Source organism: Tripterygium wilfordii, chromosome 5, assembly GCF_013401445.1.
Source record: "Tripterygium wilfordii isolate XIE 37 chromosome 5, ASM1340144v1, whole genome shotgun sequence".
Classification (NCBI taxonomy): Eukaryota; Viridiplantae; Streptophyta; class Magnoliopsida; order Celastrales; family Celastraceae; genus Tripterygium; species Tripterygium wilfordii.
The window spans coordinates 5,446,556-5,473,900 of record NC_052236.1 but is presented as its reverse complement, the minus strand read 5'-3'; the positions used below and the strand labels follow the sequence as shown (position 1 = coordinate 5,473,900).

The window sequence follows — 27,345 nt, the reverse complement described above, 5'->3', positions numbered from 1 at the left end:
GATACATTAGCATGGGATAACATCACAAGATTTCGGTCCTATTATGTTGGCCTTCGGGATCGGAGTAATGATTAATAAGGATAGTCGGGGGCATTCGTATTTCATAGTCAGAGGTGACATTCTTGGATTTATGAAAGACGAACAACTGCGAAAGCATTTGCCAAGGATGTTTTCATTTACAAAGAACGAATGTTGGGGGCTTGAAGACGATCAGATACTGTCCTAGTCTCAATCATAAACGTTGTCGAGCAGGGATCAGTGATGTTGCTTTTAGGACTCCGCTGGCACCTTATGAGAAATCAAAGTTTTTGGGTTCCGAGGGGAGTATGGTCGCAAGGCTGCAACTTAAAGGAATTGACGAAAGGGCACCACTAGGAGTAGAGCCTGCAACTTAATTTGACTCAACACAGGGAAACTTACCAAGTCCAGACATAGTAGGGATTGACAGACTGAGAGCTATTTCTTTTCTTTTTTTTGATGAAAATGTAAGTATATATTGAAGATCAAAAAGTGAAACAAGACTGGAAAGTCCAGAGAGTTTATATACACAAACAACAACTACTTTGACATGCTAGGGGAACAAGCTGGGAGCAAAAACCCAACAAGAAAACAAAAAGAGGTAAACCAAGACACCACTAAAGCCACCTGGTTTCTAGCGTAACCTCCCTTCCCAAACTAGCAACCAAAACAATAGGTATAACCCAAAGAATCCTGATTACAAGAAGACAATAACAAGGCAAGCAATCCCAAAAAAACCAAAGTCCAGTTGTAAGGAAATAAAACCCCAGCAGCCAACATAAACCATCCTTCAGAGGCATAAGAGATCTTGAAAAAAAAAACCAACCTCTAGAAAAGAGCCAGAATAGCAAGCAAAGCTCCACCAACAACCAGGAAACAACAAAGGAAGCAAGCAAAGGTTAGCCAAGAAACTAGCAAAAGCATGTTTCAATGATAACCACCAAACCCAACACAATAGCAAAAAGGACTAAACCCAGCAACCACCAAAGGCCCAGCAGCCACCGCAAGCCCTCCAGAGCAACCCCAGAAGAGCAACAGAGTCCAGCCAACCAGAGGTAGAGGGAGTCCAGACTAAAAACACCAGGAGAGCAAGAAGCCAGATAGTAGCTCTATATTCCCCCCAAACTAGAGCAAAAAAGCAGAAACAAAAGAACAACTACAGCTAAACCACCAGCAACAAACGGACAACTGCTCCAATAGCAAACAAGAGCATCAAACTAGTAATCCCCTACAGCCAAAACCCACTCAAAGAGATTAATGACTGAGGTTAGCAATCCAGGCAGAGACAGAAGCAGGTTCCAGGACATGGAAATACATAATAGAAAAGAATAGAACCTTGAAACAATGCAACAAAGCAGGGATTAAATTACTAGCCTTCTCAAAGACTCTCTTATTTCTTTCTTGCCAAACAAGGTAAACAAATAGGCTCAAAGACACTTTTTTCATTCCAAAATTGATGCTTTTCTGACTTCCATTGAGGCTTCTCAAGGCACTATTTAGGGTACTTAATCTTGCAGAGATATTAAGCCAAGCCCTCACCTTACCCCAGAAATTTTTGACCCAGGCACAACTGAAGACAAGATGACTGTGTGACTCCTCCTCCTACCTACAAAAGCTACAGAAGGTGTCTGTAGGAATAAACTTCAACCTATCTTTTGTCCTTAATCTACCTTTAGCAGCCAGCCAAAGAATAAGAGAGTGTTTAGGAAGAGACCAAGGCTCCCACACAACCTTGTACCAATGGATAGTGGGTTTTTTAGGCCTAAGGAAGTCTTAAGCATTTCTGGATAGGGAACCAGGGGAGGCATTCCATTCCTGCAACTTCTGAATAGCTTGATGAACACCTCCAGTTGCAAATAAGAGATGGTCTTTAAGCTGGAGGATAAACTTCCAGAGAGAAGAGGCAGTAGCCTTAGGGTGAACATCCCAAACTGAATCTTTTTCTAGATAGTAGTGTTGTATCCATTGAACCCAAAGAGAATCAGCTTTTGCATGAATATTCCATAACTGTTTCAACATGAAGCCACGGTTTCTAGCTTGTAAATTAAACAGACCAAGCCCACCCTCTTGCTTGGGAACATAGATATCATCCCAAGCAACCAAAGCTGACTTGCACCTGGTACTATCCCCAGTCCAAAAGAAACTTCTATATATGCTTGTGATTTTCTGGACAACTTTAGAAGGCAAAAGGAAAATCCTAATCCAGAATTGCTCAACTCCCTATAAGACAGATCTAACCAACTCCAATCTCCCTGCATAAGATAAACTTCTGCCCTTCCAGTTTTGAATGGAGGATTGAAGCTTCAGATAAAGAGGTGAGAATTGACTAACCAGCAACCTGTGGGGGCTTAAAGGGACCCATAGATAAGTGAAAGGAAAGCTTCCTTCCCTAAAGCCAGTAGTACTCAGAATAATGTTCTTGTGATGCTGATAGACTCCACCAAAGAAAATGGAGGACTTAGAGGCATTAGCAGATAGACCAGAAACTCTACAGAAATCCAACAACTCATGATTCAAGATATTCACAGAAGCAGTATCTCCTCTGGATAGTAGTAAGATATCATCCGCAAAGGCAAGGTGAGAGAGCTTCTGAATGCCACACTTAGAGTGGAAATTGATTGAAACTAGGCTTAGCAGTAGCAGCAGTCAACTGCCTAGAAAAATACTCCATGAAAGTGATAAAGAGATAGAGAGATAAATGATCACCCTGCCTAATGCCACATTTCCCTTTAAAGAAGCCATAAAGATCACCATTAACAACAACAGAAAAAGAATAAGTTTTCACACACTACATCACCTAGTGAATAAATTGGTTAGGATAACCAAGCACCCTCAGGAGGTTCCTGATAAAAGGCCACTAGACAAAGTCAAAAGCCTTTTTGAAATCAATTTTTATAATGCACTTGGGACTTGTTCTCCTTCGAGCATAATGCCTTAACATCTCTTGAAGTAGGTGAATATTGTCCACCATACTCCTTCCTCCCAAAAAAGCATTTTGGTTTGGACTGATTATGCCCTTGAGGGCTTGAGCAAGTCTTTTAGCCAAAATCTTAGAAATTACCTTGTAGACAATATTACAGCAGGAGATAGGCCTAAAATCAGCCACATTTGAGATATGAGAAGTCTTAGGAACCAAGGCAATTACAGAGTGATTTATCTGCCTCAGCATCTGTCCAGAATCAAAGAAATCCTTAATAGCATTACAGAAGTCACTTCCCACAACAGACCAGGCTTTCTTAAAGAAGGCAGAGGAAAACCCATCAGGCCCAGGGGCTTTGTCATCCCCAATGGAAAATAAGGCAGCTTTGACAATCTCATCAGTGACAGGAGCCTGAAGCATAGTAATGGAGGAGTCATTTAGGTAAGGACCACTAGCAACCACATCCTCATTCAACAAATCAATCCTTTTCAGTCCCAAGAAGAGAATGGAAGAATTTAACAAATTCCTCCCCTACTGCCTCCTTAGAGGTAGTAAGATCACCAGTATCTGTCTGAATAGCTGCAATAAACCTTCTCTTATGATTTTGATTCAATAAAGAGTGAAAGAATTTTGAGCATCTGTCACTCCCTTTTAAGAAATGGAGCTTCATCATCTGAGAGAAGAACTTCCTCTCAGCACTTTGCAGATTTAACAAAGAAGCTTTCAGTTGACATTCTTCCGTAATCAATTGCCCATTATCCAAGTCAGTTTACAGAAGAGACTGATGATGCTCAAGCTCAAGAGCAGCCTTATCAACCCTCTCAGAAATGTGACAATAGTGGTTCCTGTTCAGCAGCTTCAAGGGACCCTTTAAAGCTTTCAACTTCTTACATAATCTAATAATGGGAGAACCAAGGATTGGTAATTGCCAATGAGTTTCAACCAAATCCAGAAAATGGTCATGATCAGCCCACATGTTGAAGAATTTGAAAGGCCTCTTGCCCCTTAAAGGAGCATTACCAATCTGAATCTTGACAGGGGAATGATCAGAGGAAGCACCACCAGTTAGAAACTGGACATTACAGGGCAGGTTCTGAGCATTCCAACTGGGGCTGACTAACACCCTATCCAGCTTGCACCAGACCTTGCCATTAGTCCAAGTAAAATGATAGCTAGTATAATTAAGATCAAGCAGACCAAGGTCAGAACAACAATTTACAAAATCAGCAGTTTTATAGGAGGTAACATAGTTCCCATTATGCTTGTCTTCCTCAGAGAGAATAGAATTAAACTCCCCAGAAATGATCTAAGGAGTTGAAGGGCACCATCTCCTCAAATCATCCCACAAGGTTCTCCTAGCAGAAATAGTGTTGAAACCATGCACAAAAGTAGCATGAAAACTCTTTTGATTAACAAGGGAAGTTAATTTGACATAAATGGCTTGCATGGAACAAGCAATCAGCTCAATACCCACCTTGAAAGGATTTTAAAATAAAACCATTCTACCAGTGGAGCTGGCAGTAGCATTATTCATACTCCTCCATTCTTTAAGCCTAAGCCTATGTCTAAAGGAAGTCGTACCAAGATTCAACTCGGTCTCAAGGAAACAAATAACATCAACACAATTCTTTTTCATGAAACTGACAGCCTTATGTTGTTTTAGAGGACTATTAAGACCCCTGACATTCCAAATGGATATAATCATTGAGAGATAAGCATGGAGATTCCCCTATCCCCCCAGTTTTAGAAATACCTGGATTGTCTCTCCTGGCTGAGCTTCTAGTTTTAACTCCCTCCACAGATGGACCTGCTCTGATTATAGGCTTGGTAAGTTGATAACCCTCCTTTCTAGGGTTTGTAGCCTTTCTAGGGTCAGGACCCCCTCCAGACTTAACCGGTTGTGCACCAAAATTTATGTTCTTTTTACCTTTGACCACCTGCCAGTCCTCATCATTAACCTCCAATTGCATAGGATCAAAGTTGGGGGCTCCAGCATGATCATTCTATGCCTGAACTACATGAGTGTCTTTACTAGCTTGTTCACCAAGGTGTGAAGACTCAGCCAATCTGTCCAACACACTGACCCTTTCCACCGTTTTTGAAGCCACTCCACCATGAAGGGTGCTTTTGAACAAATACCAGTAGAGTGCCTAATCACCTTACAATGCCTACAAAACTTTGGCAAGGTTTCATAGACAACAGATTGCTCCATAGGGTCACCACTAGGTAGCAGAATATCAATGAAACTTGGCAACTCACCCATTAAATTCAGTTCAACCAACACTCTGGCATACGAGAGCCTTGCCATAGATGTTGTTAGGCTATCACATTGTAGAGGTTTGCCAAGACAACTTGCAATCTTAGATAAGCATCTAGCAGACCAGCATTTCAGAGGCAAGTTAGGAAACTTCACCCAGACTGGGACCTTTGTCATCTCCTCATTATCAAAATCAAAGTACTCAGGCATGGTCTTCAGCACTAGAGGCTTGCCATAGACTAAATAAGGACCACCTTCTAACACTTTATTTTTCACAGATTCATTGGCAAATTTATACACTATCTAGCCAGAATCATGAAGAGTTAAATAGGCTTCACACTTACAATTTGTATCAATCAAGTTCTTAAGGGCCCTGTAACCTGGAAATTTTCCAACAACATAACCAACTATACATCTCTTCCAAACATCTTCATTTTCATCAAAATCATCAGTAGATATGACACAGTTCTTCTTCACACTCAATTCAGGGAAATGCTCAAGCTTATGGCAACTATCAGAGTTTCTATTTGAAGAGAAAATAGCACTCCACTTACCTATAGTTGAAACACCTGTATTAAACGGGTTTTCCTGAGCAACCTTTTCTGCAACATTCTCCACAGGTTCCTTGACTTGCCTATTAGAAGAGCCAGAGTCCTCCTCCAAAGGCAGCTGAAGCAAGCTATCATCGATCACCCTATTACTCATTGCCCTGATGGGGGAGGTGGTAAAAAATTTTGAAACTTCCTCATCAGACTAGGTATAGTCTAATTGCTCTTCTTCGGACCCATCATCCTCAGCATAGACATCCTCCAGAAGAACTCGCTCATGGCTCGGAGAGTCCCCAACTAGGCCAGATTGGTCCACTAGACCTAATTCATCAGTAGTTAGCAAGAATTTGGTAACTCCAGAACCCCCAACTAGGGTTTTTGGCCCACCATTTCCTTCCAGAAGATCAGAGGGAGGATCCTTTCTCGAGCTTTGGCCAACAACTAGGGTTTTGAGATTCACACCCTTTCCCAAAATCCCAAGTCGAACACATTGCTGAGAGATCGAGATCGAAGGAGCTTACAGAGCGAGAATAGCGTTTTTCAACAAAGCCGCTTGAGCCTCCTCCTGAATCTACTTTAAGGACTTCCTCTCTTTATCTCGTGAGCTAGGAGTACCCACCATCTTTCGTCTATTTTTGGCCATTACAAAATCAAGAAGACAGAGTAGAAGGGATTTTCAATCGCAACAGAGGGTCATCGTGAGGGAAAGCGAATGCACCAGGAACGAGAGCTTCTCTCTCCTGGCTCACTGACTGAGAGCTCTTTCTTTTGACTGACTGAGAGCTCTTTCTTTTTTTGATCAAAATGTAAGTATATATTGAAGATCAAAAAGCGAAACAAAACTGGAAAACCCAGAAAGTTTATGTACAACCAACAAACACCCTGACAGGCCAGGGAAACCAACAGAGTGGAAGCACCCAGACAAAACCTAGCTAAGCATTACAAAAACTCAGCAAAGTAATAAAACAGAGGTTATCAAAGAGACCAGAAAAGGAAATTGGTTTCTAAGATAACCTCCTAAACCCACCCAACACCAAACCAAACACCAAAAATTGGCAATCGAAAGCTCCATAATGAGAAGACCAGAGAGGAAGATCCAACATAACATAAATCCATAAGAAACTCCATTAGCCATCCTAAAATCCCAGGACAGCACCAGAACAACAATACTCCAGTTGTAAATAATTGAAACAAAATTCCAGCAGCAACCAGAAAGCCAACCAGTAACGCCAACCAAGGTCTTGACGTTAAACAACATCCAAATTAGCTAAAGAGGAAAAAATTATCCCATCAGTAAGAGTAACAATTCTCCACCAGCAACCACAAACACAAAGAAGCTCCACAAGGAACCAGTAGAGACCAAAATCCATATGAAGACTCCACAACCAGAAAAGAAGATTGGAGACAGAAGTCAGAGACTCCAGGAAAGCAAACCAACTCAGCTTAACTAGCATGCTAAGCAAAGACCACCAGACCCAGCTCCATCCTGAGGCAAGAGCGGACACAAAATTCCACCAACACCATCTCCATCCTAGCAAAACACTAAGCCAGAACCAAGATAGAAAGTTGATAACCACCACCTTCCTATTAGACTTCTAGAAGATCTTTGACATGAAAATACAAGATGGTAAAGAACATCACTAGAAACCTATGTATCAAAAGATCCATTGGGTTACAAGTTTTATCAAAACTCCTCCTATTTCTCTCTTGCCAAATTAGATACACAACCAAACCTAAAGACACCCTTCTCATTCTGCAACAGAGACATTCCTTCCATTTTTAACCCTCTAATGGCACTAGTCAAAGTAACCATTCTTCTATTAATCCCCAACCATGTTTTGACTTGTCCCCAAAAGCTAGAAGTCCAACTGCAATTAAAAAACAAATGCTCATGGGATTCTTCCTCCTGCCTGTAAAAAATACAAAAGAGTGTCTGTAGGTATAAATCTCAGTCTATCCCTTGTTCTCAACCTTCCTAGGACAGTAAACCAAAGAATGAAATTATATCTAGGCAACGACCATTGCTCCCACACCACCTTATCCCAGCTAACAAAAGGCCTTTTAACCCTGAAATGATCATAAGCATAGCTAGAGAAAGGATGAGCTCCACTCTGCTAGCTTTGAAGTAAAGAAATGGTCTGATTATACCCTCCATAGTCATGTACAAGCTGGTTTTTAAGAGACAAAATGGCTTTCCACAGAGGAGAAGAATTCCTTTGTGGACCAGCATGCCAAATATGGAATTGATTAAGGTAGTGGTGGTGAACCCACTGAATCCATAAATAATCAGCTTTGCTATGAATATTCCACAATTGCTTTGCAATAAAATTGACATTTCTAGCCCGTAAATCCAGAATCCCTAAACCCCCTTCTTTCTTAGGCAAACAGACCTTTTCCCAAGCAACCAGAGCAGAGGATCTTTTCATGGAATTACCACCCCACAAAAAATTCCTGCATAAACATGTGATCTGATTGATAACCTGATTTGGTAGAGGAAAAATATTAAGCCAAAATTGAATCATTCCTTGTAAAACAGACTTGAGAAGCTCCCGTCTTCCAGCATAAGATAAGTGCTTCCCCAGTCAGCTTTGAATAGACATCTCCAATCTCTGCAGAAGAAAAGAGAACTGCTTGCCAGAAGTCTGTGAGGGCTAGGAGGAACCCCCATGTACTTAAAAGGAAAGGAGCCCTCAGAAAAACCAGTGTCTTGAAGGATTCTTTGTTTAGTATTTCCACCAACTCCTCCAGAATAAATGGAGGACTTGGCAGCATTAATTTCCAGCCAGAAATACTGCCAAAGGTCTGAAGTTGTTGATGAAGAATATGCACAAAAGATCTATCACCCCTGGTAACCAGCAGGATATCGTCTGCAAAAGCCAGATGAGAAATTTTCTGATGAAGACATCTTGGATGATAATTAAACTCAGGATGAGTAGAGGCTGTATTCAACAGTCTGCTGAAGTACTCCATGCAAGTAATAAACAGGTAAGGAGACAGAGGATCTCCCTGCCTTATGCCACTTTTACCATGGAAAACCCCAAATAAATCTCCATTAACAGCAACAGCAAAAGATGTAGTCGCCACACACTTCATGATAAGATGAACAAATTGCCTTGGAAACCCAAGCATCAGAAGCAATTGCCTAATAAAGGGCCACTGGATAGAATCAAAAGCCTTCCTAAAATCTATGTTTAAAAGACATCTAGGAGAAGCTCTTTTCCTGCCATAGTTCCTTAAGAACTCTTGAACCAGGGTAATGTTGTCAACCATATTTCTCCCTCCCAAAAAGGCATTCTGAGTTGGACCAATAATGTCTTGTAGGACCTTAGCTAATCTAGCAGCTAGGATTTTTGAAATTACCTTGTAAGTAACATTGCAACAAGAAATAGGTCTAAAATCAGCCACAATATTCACATTAGCAGATTTAGGAATACATTAGCAGATTTAGGAATCAAAGTAATAACAGCATGATTGACTTGTTTTAACAGATCACCAAAAATAAAGAAGTCCTTAACAACAGCATAGAAATCTTCACCAATAACACCCCAAGACTTCTTGAAGAGAAAAGAAGAATAACCGTCAGGCCCAGTAGCTTTATCATTCCCAATAGAAAATAAAGCATCCTTGATATCTTCAGAAGTAACAGGAGCCAAGAGAAGATTTTGAGAACTTTGATCAAGGCAAGGACCACTATGCACCATATTAACATTCAGAGGAGAAGTATGTTTAGAAGTACCTAACATTAACTGAAAATACTTAACAAACTCCCCACCAACTTCCTCAATAGATGTAGTAAGATCATCATTTCCATATTGGATAGCAGATATAAAGTTCCTTCTATGCTTCTGACTCATAATAGCATGAAAAAGACTTGAACCTTTATCACTATCCTTTAGAAAATTAGATTTTAGCTTCTGACTAAAAAACATATTCTCAACAGACTTTAGGTGAACCAAATTTAACCTTAGCTGCTTCTCCTGCATCAATAGCTGGGGATTATCCAGATCAGACTGAAGGAGAATCTGATGAGCTTCCAAAACAGAGGCAGCTCTAGTAACCCTTTATGAGATGTGGCTAAAATGCAACTTATTGAGCATCTTCAAAGGAACTTTCAGATGCTTCAATCTTTTGCAGAGAATAAACACAGGAGAGCCACTGAGAGCTCTTTCTTGATTCTATGGGTTGTGGTGCATGGCCGTTCTTAGTTGGTGGAGTGAGTTGTCTAGTTAATTTTATTAACGAATGAGACTTATGCCTGCTAACTAGCTACGTGAAGGCATCCCTCCGCGACTAGCTTCTTAGAGGGATTGTAGCTGCTTAGGTCGAGGAAGTTTGAGGCAATAACAGGTCTATGATGCCCTTAGATGTTCTAGGCCACACACGCGCTACATTGATGTATTCAACGAGTCTATAGCCTTGGCCGACAGGCCCAGGTAATCTTTGAAATTTCATTGTGATGGGGATAGATCATTGCAATTGTTGGTCTTCAATGAGGAATTCCTAGTAAGCGCCAGTCATCAGCTCGCGTTGACTATGTCCCTGCCCTTTGTACACACCACCCGTCGCTCCTACCGATTGAATGGTCCGGTGAAGTGTTCGGATCACGGTGACGTGGGTGGTTTACCACTGGCGACGTCGTGGGAAGCCCATTGAACCTTATCATTTAAAGGAAGGAGAAGTAGTAACAAGGGTTCCGTAGGTGAACCTACGAAAGGATCATTGTCAAAACCTGTAAGGCATAACGACCCACGAATAAGTGAAAACTGACGATGGCGATGGGCCTTTTTGGCCGATGGCTCAAAGTCCAAGGGGAGGGATGTGGGAAACTACAGCTCCCTTCGCTTGGAAACAGTGTCATAGGGGGTTGCGTTATCGTCCATATTATATATGAAACGACTCTCGGCAACGGATATCTAGGCTCTCGCATCGATGAAGAATGTAGCAAAATGCGATACTTGGTATGAATTGCAGAATCCCGTAAACCATCGAGTTTTTGAACGCAAGTTGCGCCCGAAGTCGTCAGGTTGAGGGCACGCCTGCCTGGGTGTCATGCAATGTCGCCAATAATCCCCTTACCCCCTGCATAGGGAATAGTTAGGGGTGGCGGATATTGGCTTCCCGTGTGCTCCCTCTCACGATTGGTCCAAAAAATAGCCCCTTGGCAATGGTAGCCATGGCACGCGGTGGTTGGAAGCACTAGCTCCTTAAAAATCGATGTGGGCAAGCCTCATCGACGAGGAGCAAAAGACCATGACTCAAGCGTCCTCACAAAACGACCCCAGATCAGGCGGGAACACTCGCTGGCGAGCGAACTGGGAAGAACCCAGCTTGAGAATTGGTCGCCCTTGACGTCCGAATTATAGTATGGAGAAACGTCCTCAGTGACGAACCGGGCCCAAGTCCCCTGGAAGGGGGCGTCGGAGAGCTTGAGAGCCTTGTCATGTCGTGACCCTGTCACACCACAAGGCACTGTCGACGAGTCGGGTTGTCTGGGAATGCAGCCCAAATCAGGCGATAAATTCTATCGAAGGCTAACTACGGGTGAGAGACCGATAGCGAACCAGTACCGCTAGGGAAAGATGAAAAGGACTTTGAAAAGAGAGTCAAAGAGTGCTTGAAATTGTCGGGAGGGAAGCGAATGGGGGCCGGCAATTCACCCCGGTCGGATGTGGAACGGTGAAAGTCGGTCCGCCGATCGACTCTGGACGTGGACCGCTGAGGATTGCGACGGCATCCAAAGCACGGGCCTTTGATACGCCCGTGGAATGTCGTCCTTGCGATCGTGGATGGCTATGCGCGCCATCACATCATGCCTCGACACTTGCGCGCTCCCATCGTCGGCCTACGGGCTCCCCATTCGACCTGTCTTGAAACACAGAACAAGGAGTTTGACATGTGTGCAAGTCAATGGGTGAGAAAACCTGTATGGCGTAAGGAAGCTAATTGGCAGAATCCCCTTCGGGGGCTGCACCGTCGACTTACCTTGAACTTCTGAGAAGGGATCGAGTGAGAGTATACCTGTCGAGACCCAAAAGATGGTGAGCTATGCCTGAGCGGGGCAAAGCCAGAGGAAACTCCGGTGGAGGCCCGAAGCGATACTGACGTGCAAATCGTTCGTCTGACTTGGGTATAGGGGCGAAAGACTAATTGAATCATCTAGTAGCTGGTTCCCTCCGAAGTTTCCCTCATGATAGCTGGAGCCAGGCTCGAGTTCTATCGGGTAAAGCCAACCCCGGAAACGACTCAGTCGGAGTTAAGGTCCAGTGGCCAAAAGAGCACCGCACGTCGCATGGTGTGCGATGCATTCCCGACGGCCCTTGAAAATCAGGAGGACAGAGTGCCTCCCATGCCCGATTACACTCATAACCGTATCAGGTCTCCAAGGTGAATAGCCTCTGGTCAATGGAACAATGTAGGCAAGGGAAGTCGACAAAATTGATCCGTAACCTCTGGAAAAGGATTGGCTCTGAGGGCTAGGCACGGGGGTCCCAGTGTCGAACCCGCTGGCTCTCGATGGATTGCTAGAGCTGCTCCCATGGAGAGAGAGGGTCCCTCGTGCCGACCGGGCGATGGACTGGGAATGGCTCCTTTGGGGGCCTTCCTCGGGCATCGAACGGTCGACTCAAAACTGGTACAGATAAAGGGAATCCTACTGTTTAATTAAAACAAAGCATTACCATAGTCCCTGCTGATGCTCACTTAATGTGATTTCTGCCCAGTGCTCTGAGTGTCAAAGTGAAGAAATTCAACCAAGCATGGGTAAATGGCGGGAGTATTTATGACTCTCTTAAGGTAGCCAAATGCATCGTCATCTAATTAGTGACGCGCATGAATGGATTAACGAGATTCCCACTGTCCGTATCTACTATCCAGCGAAACCACAGCCAAAGGAACGGGCTTGGCAGAATCAACGAGGAAAGAAGACCCTGTTGAGTTTGACTCTAGTTCGACTTTGTGAAATGACTCGAGAGGTGTAGCATAAGTGGGAGCCAAAAACGGCAAATCTGAAATACTGCTACTTTTAATGTTATTTTACTTATTTCGTGAATCGGAGGCGGGGCATTGCCCCTCTTTTTAGACCCAAGCCCCGCCCTCGGTGGGCTGATCCTGGAGGAAGACATTGTCAGGTGGGGAGTTTTGCTGGGGTGGAACATCTGTTAAAAGATAACGCAGGTGTCCTAAGATGAGCTCAACGAGAACAAAAATCTCATGTGGAACAAAGGGGTGAAAGCTCGTTTGATTCTGATTTCTAGTAGGAATACGAACCGTGAAAGCATGGCCTATCGATCCTTTAGACCTTCGAAATTTGAAGCTAGAGGTGTCAGAAAAGTTACCATAGGGATAATTGGCTTGTGTTGGCCAAGCGTTTGTAGCAACGTTGCTTTTTGATCCTTCGATGTCGGTTCTTCCTATCATTGTAAAGCAGAATTCACCAGTGTTGGATTGCTCACCCATCGATAGGGAACTTGAGCTGGGTTTAGATCGTCGTGAGACAGGTTAGTTTTACCCTACTAATGACAGCATCATAATAGTAATTTAAACTAGTGGCGCGAAGCTATCGTGCGCTGGATTATGACTAAATGCCTCTAAGTCAGAATTCGGGCAAGAAGCAATGCCCAAAGGCACGTGCCGTTGGCTAAGTCCTCGCGACGGATGAGTCGCGGGGACCGTCGTGAAGTACAATTCCCATCGAGCGACAGATTGAATCCTTTGCAGACGACTTAAATTCATGACGGGGTATTGTAAGTGGTAGAGTGGCTTAGCTGCCACGATCCACTGAGATTCAGCCCTATGTCGCTCCGATTCGTCCCTCCCCTACTTATTCCAAATCAAACGTGTCCCTCCCTCCACCATATACTTATCTCGCTTGTCAAATAAATTGGACTGAGGTTAGGGATTATCAAGTCATGCGTCACCAAGGCATTACTTGCTTGTAACCAAGGCCAAGTCACTAAAAATCTCAATAAGTCATGAAGGCATGACGTGACACCAAGTCCCAAAAAAAACAACAAGGCATTGTGTGCCACCAAGTCCCAAAAAATACACCAAGGCATGGGGTGCCACCAAGTCCCTAAGAATATAATTTTGTGGCATGGCGTGCCACCAAGTCCCTAAGAATACAATGTTGGGGCATGACGTGCCACCAAGTCCATAAGAATACACCAAGGCATGGCTTGCTACCAAGTCCAAAAGAATACACCAAGGCATAACGTTTTGCCAATTCCATAAAAATAGCACCAACTTCTATCAATCTCACTTGAACATTTGAAATTACTTGCCACAAAGTCACCGAAACCACTAAATGGCAAAAGTCGTGGCCTAGCCTCTAAACCAGAGAACGTATAGCATGCAATAGCACACGAAACAAGAGAACGTTGCCTTTGGAACGTGAGAACTTTGAAGTTTGGAAAAAAAAGGTGACCAGGCATGCCATAGCCCACGAAACGTGAAAAACGGCTCCAAGGCATGCCATGACCGTTGGAACGTGAGAACTTTGAAGTTTGGAAAAAATGGCACCAAAGCATGCCGTAGTCGTTGGAATGTGAGAACTTTCAAAATTTTGAAGATTGAAAAATTTGTGCCTAGAAGGCATGCCAAGGTCGTTGGAACGTCCAATATGGCACCGAGGCACGCCAATGTCATTGGAAGATGAGAACTTTCAATGTTGGAAAAAATGGTGCCAAGGCATGCCATAGTCATTGGAACGTCGAAAATGGCACCAAGGCATGCCAACGCCGTTTGGAACGTGATAACTTCAAAATTTTTGAAGATAGAAAAAATTTGTGCCTAGAAGGCATCCATAGCCCACAATGACACCAAGGCATGCCAAATTCGTTGAAACGTGAGAACTCCCAACACGTGTGGTGTAAGCCTTACGTTGGATGGGAGTTTTGCGCTGACGGGATGAGAAATGGGGGTGACAACGCTTTTTCAGAAATCCATGTCTCCTACTGCCAGTCTGAGAAACGTACTTAAGGCATATATAGGGGGTACTAAGGTTAACTCTCAAACCCCCGCATGCGCCAGGTGGTCACGTACGCTGACGGGATGAGAAATGGGCAGGACTACGCTTTTTGAGAAATTGATGTCTCCTATTGCCAGTTTGAGAAACAAACTTAAGCCATATATATAGGGGGTACTGAGGTTAACCTTCGGACCCCCACGCGCTCTAGGGGGCCGTGTACACGCTAACGGGATGAGAAATGGGCGGTACTATGCTTTTCGAGAAATTGATGTCTCCTACTGCAAGTTTGAGAAACGAACTTAAGACATATATATAGGTGTACTGATGTTAACCTTTGGACCCCTGCGAGCCTAGGTGGTCGCACGCGCTAAAGGGATGAGAAATGGGCGGGATTATGCTTTTTGAGAAATTGATGTCTCCTACTGCCAGTTTGTAAAACGGACTTAAGACATATATATAGGGGGTAGTCTGGTGAGTCGAAAGACCTCCCCTCCTATATGGGACATAGGCTCCGGTTAGGGGTGCTTGGCGCGGACTACAGCCTATATAGCAGCCTATTTGGGATTCGGAAGGTCAGAAATTGAAGCCGTGGGCGCTCGACAAGGATGCCCTTGTCGAGCGCCCCCACAGGTGGGAATCGAAATTTCGCTGGATTGGTCGTGTCTTGCACAATGAGCGGATTAGATGCGTGGGCATTGGTGTGGGCATCTTATCCAAACCGCTCGTCGTGTTGATCCTCTCACAAGTGCTTGGCTTGGCCTTTCAGCTCGGGATGCTTGGCTTGGGCAACTGAGTCATGCACACCTCTTCGGAATTGTTCGATATTTTTTATTGCAAGAAATACTTGCAACTCAATACCGACGGGTTTATCCCAATCGCAAGTGTACGTGCCTACTGACAGTATAATAGTGAATGGGGTCGAATCCACGAGGACTGTATTAATTACCAACTATAACTACTAACAATAGTGTAAATAAATATCAGAGCTTCTAATATTAACTAGCAATAAAACTTAGATAAATATCAATGGATGAAAGACTAGCTTGGGTTTGGCTTGCCAACTACCTCCACCTGTGCACACAGATTAATATGCAATCACACAATTTAAAAGTCTAACAATGTCAATTGAAAGGCCTTGGTCCAGCTGCAGTCAATTAGATTTCCCTAAACAACGATCCTGACTTTGGTCCAGTTGCAAGATCTTTTCTTATCAAAGGAGTCTTGGTTGGTCTATCCTAAGAGTTTCCTAAGACAAGCATAAGCACTAGGAAATCGACAGTTGCACAATCTAGGATAATGGTCTATTACCCAATCAATTATGTCCTATGTTCCCAAAACTTGGATCTTACGCAAGTTCTTGTTACTTCGTCAAACACCGGGTCATGGTCAGCCGAATATGTTTAACTAACAATTCCTAAAATTATGATGTTGATCAGGCATGCATAAAAATAGGAAATAAGCAATCAATCCAGAGAACAAAGAATTAAACTTAGTCTGATTGTCAATCAAATCTGTGCACAAGGTTTATGGGAGAAGAATCACCAAACCCTAGCTAGAAAAGAGTTTAGCTACACATGCTCATAATTAAAACAGTATAAATACTCATAGACAATGTTCAAATCAATGGAAGAGTATAAATTTGCTGAAGAATTGATGTGCCCAGCTTTGATGTTGCTTCTCCTCCTTCCTGCCGACACCCACTTCTGCAATCTTTGGTCTTCGGCTGCGCAAAGTAAAGTCTTTTTGTTGTCTCAGCTTAACACTCTTTATATAGTCTTTAGCAAGCCCTAAACTGGCCCATCTATTCTTGCCACGTCAGCAACTCAATCACACAAGTCTGATTCCCGCGATCTGCGGCCGCACAGGTTGCGAACAGGTTACAAATTCTATCCAGTAATGAATTTATTCTCCAGCAGTACCTGTTCATAAAAATACCAATATGGGCAGTATTTTGCACTAATCAACATAGAAAAATAATACTTTTAAGCCCATAAAACTAGGTGTATTTTACACCTAACAAAATCCCCCAAACTTCAACCTTGCTTGTCCTCAAGCAAGCAATCAATCACGAGAAAGTTTAAATCATTTAAGCATCAGTTGAAAAACTTCAATCAAGAATTGGCACTACAAGTACTCTCTCATTATTGCAATGCAATATTGACATCTAGTAGGAAATTGCACAGCCCTAACTCTGCTCACAACCACTTTAGTTTACACAATTATTCTCACACACCCTCACCAAGGTACACACATAATATGTAGAAGAAAATTTTCACTCTAGTGTATAAGGGTGGTGTTTACTCTCTTATGAATTCATACCCTGCAGCCATATGCTTGCATGTCCACCAACCTTACTTCACACTAAAATTCTCATTCATTGAATCAGAAGGACTTTATTGGGAGCACGAAACTTGGCTAAGGAAGGCTAAAAAATGCACAAAATCAATATAAATTGGATTCAAACTAAAGTCATCATAATCCAATCACAATTAAGTTTAATGCAACAAGGATAAGCTTCAAGGAATGGCATAGGCTAGATAAAGGTATGGTTCAAACAAAACATGTGATGATCATGCCATATATCACAAAGTCTCAAAAATAGGCATCCATCATAAGACTAATCCTAACTCCATCTACCCAACCCACATAATAGAATAACAAGAGCTTCCACTCCTCCAAACTAACAAGTCAAAGTATCACCAAACCTAGTCAGATTGTCATCATATCAACCAAATAAAATCAGGGCAAGGTCCCGTCACAAATCAAATCAAACATCTCCCTCTGTTGAGCCTCAAATCTCTGCTTTGCCTCCTTGTTCCTCTTTCAACTTCTAGTATTCATAGATAGATCTTGAGTCACGTGCAAACCTTATTAGAATTTTGTTTTCTTGAGAGACTTCAGCTTCTCTCTCTCTCTCCTTTTTTTTTTTTTTTTTTTTTTTAACTGGCTGTTTCAGATTTGAGTCGCCAATTTTTGTGTGAGCTTCAGGTAGCACTTAGGTCGCAAACAGGTTGCAAATTCCCCAGAACTCAATTATACGCATCTTTTAATATTCAGAACTGCTTCTTTCAAACACCACACTTAAACTCCTCATCATCTTGTCAATAACCTTCAAAACACCTCAACCATAGCCTCATGATGGAATTCTATTTTCGTGACTTATGACACAGACATAATACATCAAAAAGATGGGAAAGTTTATCGCAAGAGAAGAATATGCAATCAAAGGACTGGGAGTAAAAGTAAGGTTCAAGGTAGGTCAAAATTTACAAAGAATGCCTCCATCACTTCCAAAGAACAAAAACATAGTATGTACTTCAGATGGTCTAATGCAAGTTCTAGCTATACACAGTCATCAAATTCATAGCACACAAAATTTCTGCAGGCTCCTCACAAGCTAAGTGGTGTTGCAAATAATATGTAAACTCAGCAGACATTCATTGCAAAAGGTCATGCAAATAATCACACCATTAGTCTCAAAAGCACTTCATAACAATTAAGCACAAGTATGCCAATTCTCTTCTCAAAACAATTTCAAATTTTTTTTTTTTTTTTTTTTCAAAAATTTTCGGCAAAAGCAAATTCCCCCTCCCCCAAACTTAGATTTGACATTGTCCTCAATGTTTAAAAAGAAAGAACAAAAAGAAAATTTACAATGACGAAACCAACTAACACAATTAAGTGAAGGAAAAGGAAGAGAGACTTAGCTGATTCAAGTTGTCAAAATTATGCTTCCCTTCCACATGGGTTACCTCCCATGAAGTGCTAAATTTATTGTCTTCAGCCGGACATAGTCTTGAACGCTGTCAGAGATCAGTTGAGTGAAGATATACCACTTCATCCACGGTACTTTGTACATTTTCCCAATAAGGCTTCACTCGATGGCCATTAACCTTGAATGTGTGATCAGAATCTTGATGTTTTAACTCTAATGCACCACGAGGGAACACAGCTTGTATCACATACGGGCCATGCCATTTTGATTTGGGCTTTCCCGGAAAAAGTTTCAACTGAGAGTTGTACACCAGCACCTTCTGCCCAACAGAAAATTTTTTCCGCACAAGTTTCTTGTCAGAGTACCTCTTGGCTCTCTCCTTATATAACTTTGCATTCTCATAGGCTTCATGCTGCAATTCTTCAAGCTCGTTTAGTTGCAAGCGACGCTTATCTCCAGCTTTGATAACATCTTTCAGATGCAGATTCGATCGCCTTTGTGCTCCTCCAGTGGGCTTTGCATCATTCTCCAATAAAATCGGGTGCATACACCTAGATGTGCTAATCCCCTTTATGTCAGCGACGGTCCACCCAAGAACTGTCTTATGCTTCCTCAAAATTTGGATCAACTTTTCTTCCTCCCCCAAACTTAGATTCGCAGCTACTATCACCGGTACAGTGTTGTTCTCACCCAAATAGATGTATTTCAAGTGACTAGACAACTCCTTCAGCTCCAAATCAAGAGCTTTAACTGTTGAGGGAACAAAAGATGTATTAGTAAGCGTCAGTTGCTCAAAAGGAGGAGTAGTCTTACCACCATAAGGCCGGTCCAACTGGAATGCTTGGAAGGCCTCCTCTATATGGTCATCATTCTCCAAAATTCCTTCAGAAATTGTTTTCTCATTCAAACCAGACGCCACCACTGCTTCAACTGGATCAATACTAGTAACCTGAAACACCTCACTCTCAAGATCATGTATAGTATCACTATTAAAACAATCACTATGATCATCATGAGATTTGAGAGCATCAAACACACGAAATTCCAATTCTTTGTCATTCACCTGCATAGTTACAGTCCCCTTTCTCACACTAATATTCATGTCAGCGGTAACCATAAAAGGTCGTCCAAGAATAATAGGTAAAGATGAGGATCTAGGACTATCCTCCATATCCAACACAACAAAATCAGCAGGCAAGATCAAGTCATTCACAGTTACCAAGACATCCTCTAAAATCCCCTTGGGTCTTTTGACACTACGGTCAGCTAGTTGCAGTGTTATGGAAGTCTCTTGAAGCTCTCCTAATCCAAGTTTTTCATAAACAGAGTAAGGTAACAAATTAATGCTGGCCCCTAGGTCCAGCAATGCCTTTTCAAAAAATTGATTTCCCACTTTACATGGTATGGTAAAATTACCAGGATCTTTAAGCTTTGGTGGGAGTTTATTTAACAGCACAGCACTAACTTCTTCTTTCAAAGCAATTTTTTCATGTGCAGCAAATTTTCTCTTTTGAGTACAACATTCTTTAAGAAATTTAGCATAAGATGGAATTTGTTTAATAGCATCAAGCAATGGAATATTAATTTCAACCTTACGCAAATTCTCAAAAATATCTATTGCCTTAGAATCAGTTTTCTTTTTGGCAAACCTTTGCGGGAAAGGTGGAGGATCTCTTTCCCATTCTTGTATCGCCACTGGTGCAGTTTTGCGGCCCGTTTGTACCCTGTCTGTAGCTTTACTGCAGTTTGTAGACTCTGTTTGCAGTTGCTCTGTCTTGTTGATTTGCTTGCCACTTCCGAGAGTAGTGACAGCTTTCAATTGTTCTAGTTGCCCAGCTGGGTTATTCAAGGGCTGTGAAGGTAACTCTCCCTTCTTTCTTTCACCCATCTCCTTAGCCATTTGTCCCACTTGGGTCTCCAACTTTTGAATGGCTTGAGTTGTTTGCTGCATGAATTGCATCATTGTGGTCTCCAAGTCACTCCTCTTTGCTGGTTGCTGTGCAGGAGCTGTTGTTTCAGCAGAATTCTGTTCATTCCTCCATGAGAAATTTGGGTGATTTCGCCATGGGTGAGATTGATTTCTCATGTTGAAATTTCCTTGCCCCAAGTAATTGGCTTGTTCTTGGTCCGTCATAGAAGTCAATGGATAGGCTTCAGTCACGTGGTCATTATTTGAACAAATAGCACACACAATAACTGGTTTTGCTGGCACCGAAGTTTTCATATTCATTCCCTTCATGGCTTCCACAATCATGTCAATTTTTCGATTGATATTTCCCATCTCAGCTTGTACCATAGTGTCGGCACTTACTTCGTACATGCCTTGCTTCCTTGTTGAGCTTCTACCCCGTGTAGAAAACTGTTGAGAATCTTCACTCAATTCTTCGAATAGCTCCATCGCTTCCTCACTACTTTTTCGCATCAACACTCCATTACAAGCTGAATCAACCTTCATCCTATTAATCTCATTCAACCCTTCATAAAAGTGCAGCACAACATCATCCTTATGCAGATTATGAGTTGGGCAACGAGTTAAGCGGCTCTTAAAATCTTTCCAAGCCTCATAGAATAAATCACCATCTTTTTGCTGAAAATTCTGAATTTCTCGCACCAGCTGCTTAGTTCTATGGGCTGGGAAAAATTCCCTTAAAAACTTAGTTGCCATCTGCTCCCACGTGCCAATAGTACCTGCTTCAATAGAGTTGTACCACATCTTGGCTCCTCCTCTAAGAGTGAATGGAAAGAGTACCAATTTCAGATTATCAGTAGATATCCCTGTCATGTGTTGAGTACGACAAAGATCAGTAAAATCCTTCAGATGTTGGTGTGGATCTTCATCAAACCGCCCCTCATAATGTGGTACAGAGTTCAGCAATTGAGGTGACAGGCTGACATTAGCAGCTCCCGTAGGTTGATATGTAATACATGATGGCTGGGCAATGTTCTGCGGAATGTATCTGTTCATCATGGGTATCCTTGCATTACCCGCTGCATTCCCAGCACCACCAGCAATTTGAATCTCACGATTGTGTGGGTTTTCAGCCATGTTTCTTTGTCTCAAAGCTCTAGTTGTTCTTTCAATTTCTGGGTCAAATTCTTCTAATGGTTGATGTTGAGAACGAGTATTGACCATGCAATGTAAGCAACAATTCTGGACCTGCACAAGAATTTTTTTTTTTTTTTTTTTAAAAGTAAGTTTCAGTAGGATAAATCAACTAAATAAATAAGTAAATACACACTATTGCCGTAAGAAACAACCGATAATAAACTTAACAGTCCCCGGCAACGGCGCCAAAAACTTGTTCGATATTTTTTATTGCAAGAAATACTTGCAACTCAATACCGACGGGTTTATCCCAATCGCAAGTGTACGTGCCTACTGACAGTATAATAGTGAATGGGGTCGAATCCACGAGGACTGTATTAATTACCAACTATAACTGCTAACAATAGTGTAAATAAATATCAGAGCTTCTAATATTAACTAGCAATAAAACTTAGATAAATATCAATGGATGAAAGACTAGCTTGGGTTTGGCTTGCCAACTACCTCCACCTGTGCACACAGATTAATATGCAATCACACAATTTAAAAGTCTAACAATGTCAATTGAAAGGCCTTGGTCCAGCTGCAGTCAATTAGATTTCCCTAAACAACGATCCTGACTTTGGTCCAGTTGCAAGATCTTTTCTTATCAAAGGAGTCTTGGTTGGTCTATCCTAAGAGTTTCCTAAGACAAGCATAAGCACTAGGAAATCGACAGTTGCACAATCTAGGATAATGGTCTATTACCCAATCAATTATGTCCTATGTTCCCAAAACTTGGATCTTACGCAAGTTCTTGTTACTTCGTCAAACACCGGGTTATGGTCAGCTGAATATGTTTAACTAACAATTCCTAAAATTATGATGTTGATCAGGCATGCATAAAAATAGGAAATAAGCAATCAATCCAGAGAACAAAGAATTAAACTTAGTCTGATTGTCAATCAAATCTGTGCACAAGGTTTATGGGAGAAGAATCACCAAACCCTAGCTAGAAAAGAGTTTAGCTACACATGCTCATAATTAAAACAGTATAAATACTCATAGACAATGTTCAAATCAATGGAAGAGTAGAAATTTGCTGAAGAATTGATGTGCCCAGCTTTGATGTTGCTTCTCCTCCTTCCTGCCGACACCCACTTCTGCAATCTTTGGTCTTCGGCTGAGCAAAGTAAAGTCTTTTTGTTGTCTCAGCTTAACACTCTTTATATAGTCTTTAGCAAGCCCTAAACTGGCCCATCTATTCTTGCCACGTCAGCAACTCAATCACACAAGTCTGATTCCCGCGATCTGCGGCCGCACAGGTTGCGAACAGGTTACAAATTCTATCTAGTAATGAATTTATTCTCCAGCAGTACCTGTTCATAAAAATACCAATATGGGCAGTATTTTGCACTAATCAACATAGAAAAATAATACTTTTAAGCCCATAAAACTAGGTGTATTTTACACCTAACAGGAATCGAAAGTGGGAGCTCGGCAAGGATGCCCCTGTCGAGCGCCCATATGTGGGAATCAGAATTTCACTGGATTGTTCGTGTCTTGCACAATGAGTGGATTGGATGCGTGGGCATTGGTGTGGGCACCCTATCCAAATCGCTCGACCTCTTGATCTGCTCATGACTGCTTGGCTTGGCCTTTCAGCTCGGGGTGCTTAGCTTGGGCAACTGAGCCATGCACTCCTTGTAGGAATCGGAATGGGCTCTTTGCAAGGATACCCTAGCCTAGTGCCCACACGTGGGAATCAAAATTTCGTTGGATAGGTCGTTTCTCACACAATGAGCGGATTAGATGTGTGGGAATTGGTGTGGGCATCCTAGCCAAATCGCCCGCTGTCTTGATCAACTCACGAGTGCTAGGCATGACCTTTCAGCTCGGGGTATTTGGCTTGGGCAATTGAGCCATGCACTCCGCGTCGGAATTGAAACGTGGTTGGCCAGTGACGGCATACCCAAGCCTAGAGTGCTCAAAGCAAGCCTACACTCGGATACATTAGCATGGGATAACATCACAGGATTTCGATCCTATTATGTTGGCCTTCGGGATCGGAGTAGTGATTAACAGGGACAGTCGGGGCCATTCGTATTTCATAGTCAGAGGTGAAATTCTTGGATTTATGAAAGATGAACAGTTACGAAAGCATTTGCCAAGGATGTTTTCATTAATCAAGAACGAAAATTGGGGGCTCGAAGACGATCAGATACCGTTCTAGTCTCAACCATATACGAAACGAACCAAGGATCAACGGATGTTGCTTTTAGGACTCTACTGGCACCTTATGAGAAATCAAAGGTTTTGCGTTTGGGTTCCGAGGGGAGTATGGTCGCAAGACTGAAACTTAAAGGAATTGACGGAAGGGCACCACCAGGAGTGGAGCCTGCAGCTTAATTTGACTCAACACGGGGAAACTTACCTTGTCCAGACATAGTTAGGATTGACAGACTGAGAGCTTTTTCTTTTTGATCAAAATGTAAGTATGTATTGAAGATCAAAAGTGATACAAAACTAGAAAGTCCAGAGAGTTTATATACAAAGAAACCCACCCAGATATGCTAGGGGAAAAACCAGACCCAGACAGGCTAGGAAAGCAACACAAAAACACAGCAAAAAACACAAAAAGTGGTTACCCAAGATACCAAGAAAGACAATTGGTTTCTAAGGTAACCTCCCTACCCAATCCAACAACAAGACTTGAATGAACAGCTCAGCTCTCCTGGTTACAAAGAGACAGCAACCAAGCCACCAAACTAGAACAACCACAGTCCAGCTGTAGAGAAAAAGCTCTCCAATAGCCAACAGGAACATCCAGCAGAGGTAAAACAACACCCAGAAAAGAACCAAAAATACGTATAGAACCATCAACAAGCTCCACCAACAACCAAAACCAGAAAAAAGCAAAACCAAAAAACAGTATAATCCACAAATCCAGAAAAAGCATTGCACGTCGCGTGGTGTTCAATGCGTTCCCACGCCTGATCGTACTCATAACCACATCAGGTCTCCAAGGTGAATAGCCTCTGGTCAATGGAACAATGTAGGCAAGAGCAGGTCGAGCTGCTCCCGCGGTGAGAGCAGGTCACCGCTCGTCGATAGGGGGACGGACTAGGAACGGCTCCTTCGTGGGCCTTCCCCGATCGTCGAACAGTTGACTCAAAACTGGTATGGACAAGGGGAATTCGACTGTTTAATTAAAACAAAGCATTGCCATAGTCCCTACGGATACTCGCGCAATGTGATTTCTGCCTAGTGCTCTGAATGTCAAAGTGAAGAAATTCAACCAAACACGGGTAAACGGTGGGAGTAACTATGACTCTCTTAAGGTAGCCAAATGCCTCGTCATCTAATTAGTGATGCGCATGAGTGGATTAACGAGATTCCGACTGTCCCTGTCTATTATCCAGCAAAACCACAGCCAAGGGAATGGGCTTGGCAGAATCAACGAGGAAAGAATACCCTGTTGAGCTTGACTCTAGTCCGACTTTGTGAAATGACTTGAGAGGTGTAGCATAAGTGGGAGCCAAAAAGGGCAAATTTGAAATACCACTACTTTTAACGTTATTTTACTTATTCCGTGAATCGGAGGTGGGGCATTGCCCCTCTTTTTAGACCCAAGGCCCTCCCTCGGTGAGCTGATCCAAGCGGAAGACATTGTCAGGTGGGGAGTTTGGCTGGGGTGGCACATCTGTTAAAAGATAACTCAGGTTTCCTAAGTTGAGATCAACGAGAACAGATGCACCAAGGCACCAAGGCACCATAGTCGTTTGAATGTGATAACTTTGAAAATTTTGCAGATTGAAAAAATTTGTGCCTAGAAGGCATGCCAAGGTCGTTGGAACGTCCAATATGGCACCGAGGCATGCCAAAGTCGTTGGAACGTGAGAACTTTCAACGTTGGAAAAAGTGGTGCCAAGGCATGCCATAGTCGTTCGAACGTCCAAAATGGCACCAAGGCATGCCAACGCCGTTTGGAACGTGATAACTTCAAAAATTTTGAAGATTGAAAAAAGTTGTGCCTAGAAGGCTTGCCATAGCCCACAATGACACCATGGCATGCCAAATTCGTTGGAACGTGAGAACCCCCAACACGCGTGGTGCAAGCCTTGCGTTGGATGGGAGTTTTGCACTGACGGGATGAGAAATGGGCGGGACTACGCTTTTTTGAGAAATTCATGTCTCCTACAACCAGTCTAAGAAACAGACTTAAGGCATATATATAGGGGTAATGAGGTTTACCGTCAGACCCCCACAAGCGCTAGGTGGTCGTGCACGTTGACGGGATGAGAAATGGGCGGGACTACGCTTTTTGAGAAATTGATTCTTCTACTACCAGTTTGAGAAACAGACTTAAGACATATATATACGGGGTACTGAGGTTAACCTTCGGACCCCCGTGCGTGGGCTTGGTGGCCGCGTGCGCTGAAGGGATGAGAAATGGGCGAGACTACGCTTTTTGAGAAATTGAGGTCTCCTACTACCAGTTTGAAAAATGGACCTAAGACATATATATAGAGGGTACTGAGGTTAACCTTCGTACCCCCGTTGGTGATATGTGGTCGCGAGCACTGACGGGATGAGAAATGGGCTGGACTACGCTTTTTGAGAAATTGATGTCTCCTACTGCCAGTTTGACAAACGGGCTTACGACATTTATATAGGGGATAGTCCGATTGGTCGAAAGACTTCCCCTCCTATATCAGACGTGGCCTTCAGTTAGGGGTGCTTGGCATGGACTACAGCCTATATAGCACCCCATGTGGGATTCAGAAGGTCAAAAATCGAAGCCTGGGTGTTCGACAAGGATCGCTTTGTGGGTGATTGCTCGTTTCTCGCACGCTGCGTGTGCTAGGAGGGCTCTTCCGCTATTGACGGGATAAGAAATGGGGGGACTACTCTTTTTGACAAATTGATGTCTCCTACTGCCAGTTTGGAAAATGGACTTAAAACATATATGTAGGGGGTAGTCCGGTGGGTCGAAAGACCTCCCCTCCTATATGGGATCTAGGCTTCGGTTAGGGGTGCTTGGTGCAGACTACAGCCTATATAGCACCCCACGTGGGATTTGAAAGGTCGAAAACCGAAGCCGTGGGAGCTCGGCAAAGATGCCCTTGTCGAGCGCACACACGTGGGAATCAGAATTCCATTGGATTGGTGTGGTCATCCTATCGAAACCGCTCGCCGTCTTGATCCTCTCACGAGTGCTTGGCTTGGCCTTTCAGCTCGGGGTGCTTGGCTTGGGCAATTGAGTCGTGCACACCTCATCAGAATTTCACTGGATTGGTTGTGTCTTGCACAATGAGCGGATTGGATACATGGGCATTGGTGTGGGCATCCTATCCAAATCGCTCGACGTCTTGATCAGCTCACGAGTGCTTGTCTTGGCCTTTCAGCTCGGGGTGCTTGGCTTGGTCAACTGAGCCATGTACTCCTTGTCGGAATTGAAAGTGGGATGTTTGCAAGGATGCCCTTGCCTAGTGCCCATACGTGGGAGTCGGAATTTCACTAGATGCGTGGGAATTGGTGTGGGCATCATAGCCAAATCGCTCGTTGTCTTGATTCGATCACGAGTGCTGGGCATGGTTTTTCAACTCGGGGTGCTTGGCTGGGCAACTGAACCGTGCACTCCTCGTCAAAATTGAAACGTGGTTGGCCGATGACAACGTACCAAGCCTAGAGCTGCGAGCAATTGTTTGCTTGGGAAACCAAGTCAAGCGACGTGAGTGGTTGTTAGGCGAGGGAAACCAAGGTGCTAGCCTTCCTAGTGGGAAACAATCGTGTCTATCATCTCGTGCGTGGCATCTCTAGGTTATTTCGCAGGTTTGTGATTCTACTTCTTGCAGATGGCCTCGTGGAGCTGTGTGCGTGTACGTACAACACGT

At 43.1% G+C, this 27,345-nt stretch overlaps 1 non-coding gene across 1 annotated transcript; it reads left to right on the top strand.

The window, feature by feature from the left end:
• The first annotated feature begins 10,637 nt into the window (after positions 1-10,637).
• Positions 10,638-10,793, top strand: LOC119999177. Its single transcript, XR_005468352.1, has one exon. It is a non-coding gene; the product is annotated as a 5.8S ribosomal RNA (ribosomal RNA).
• Positions 10,794-27,345: the final 16,552 nt, after the last annotated feature.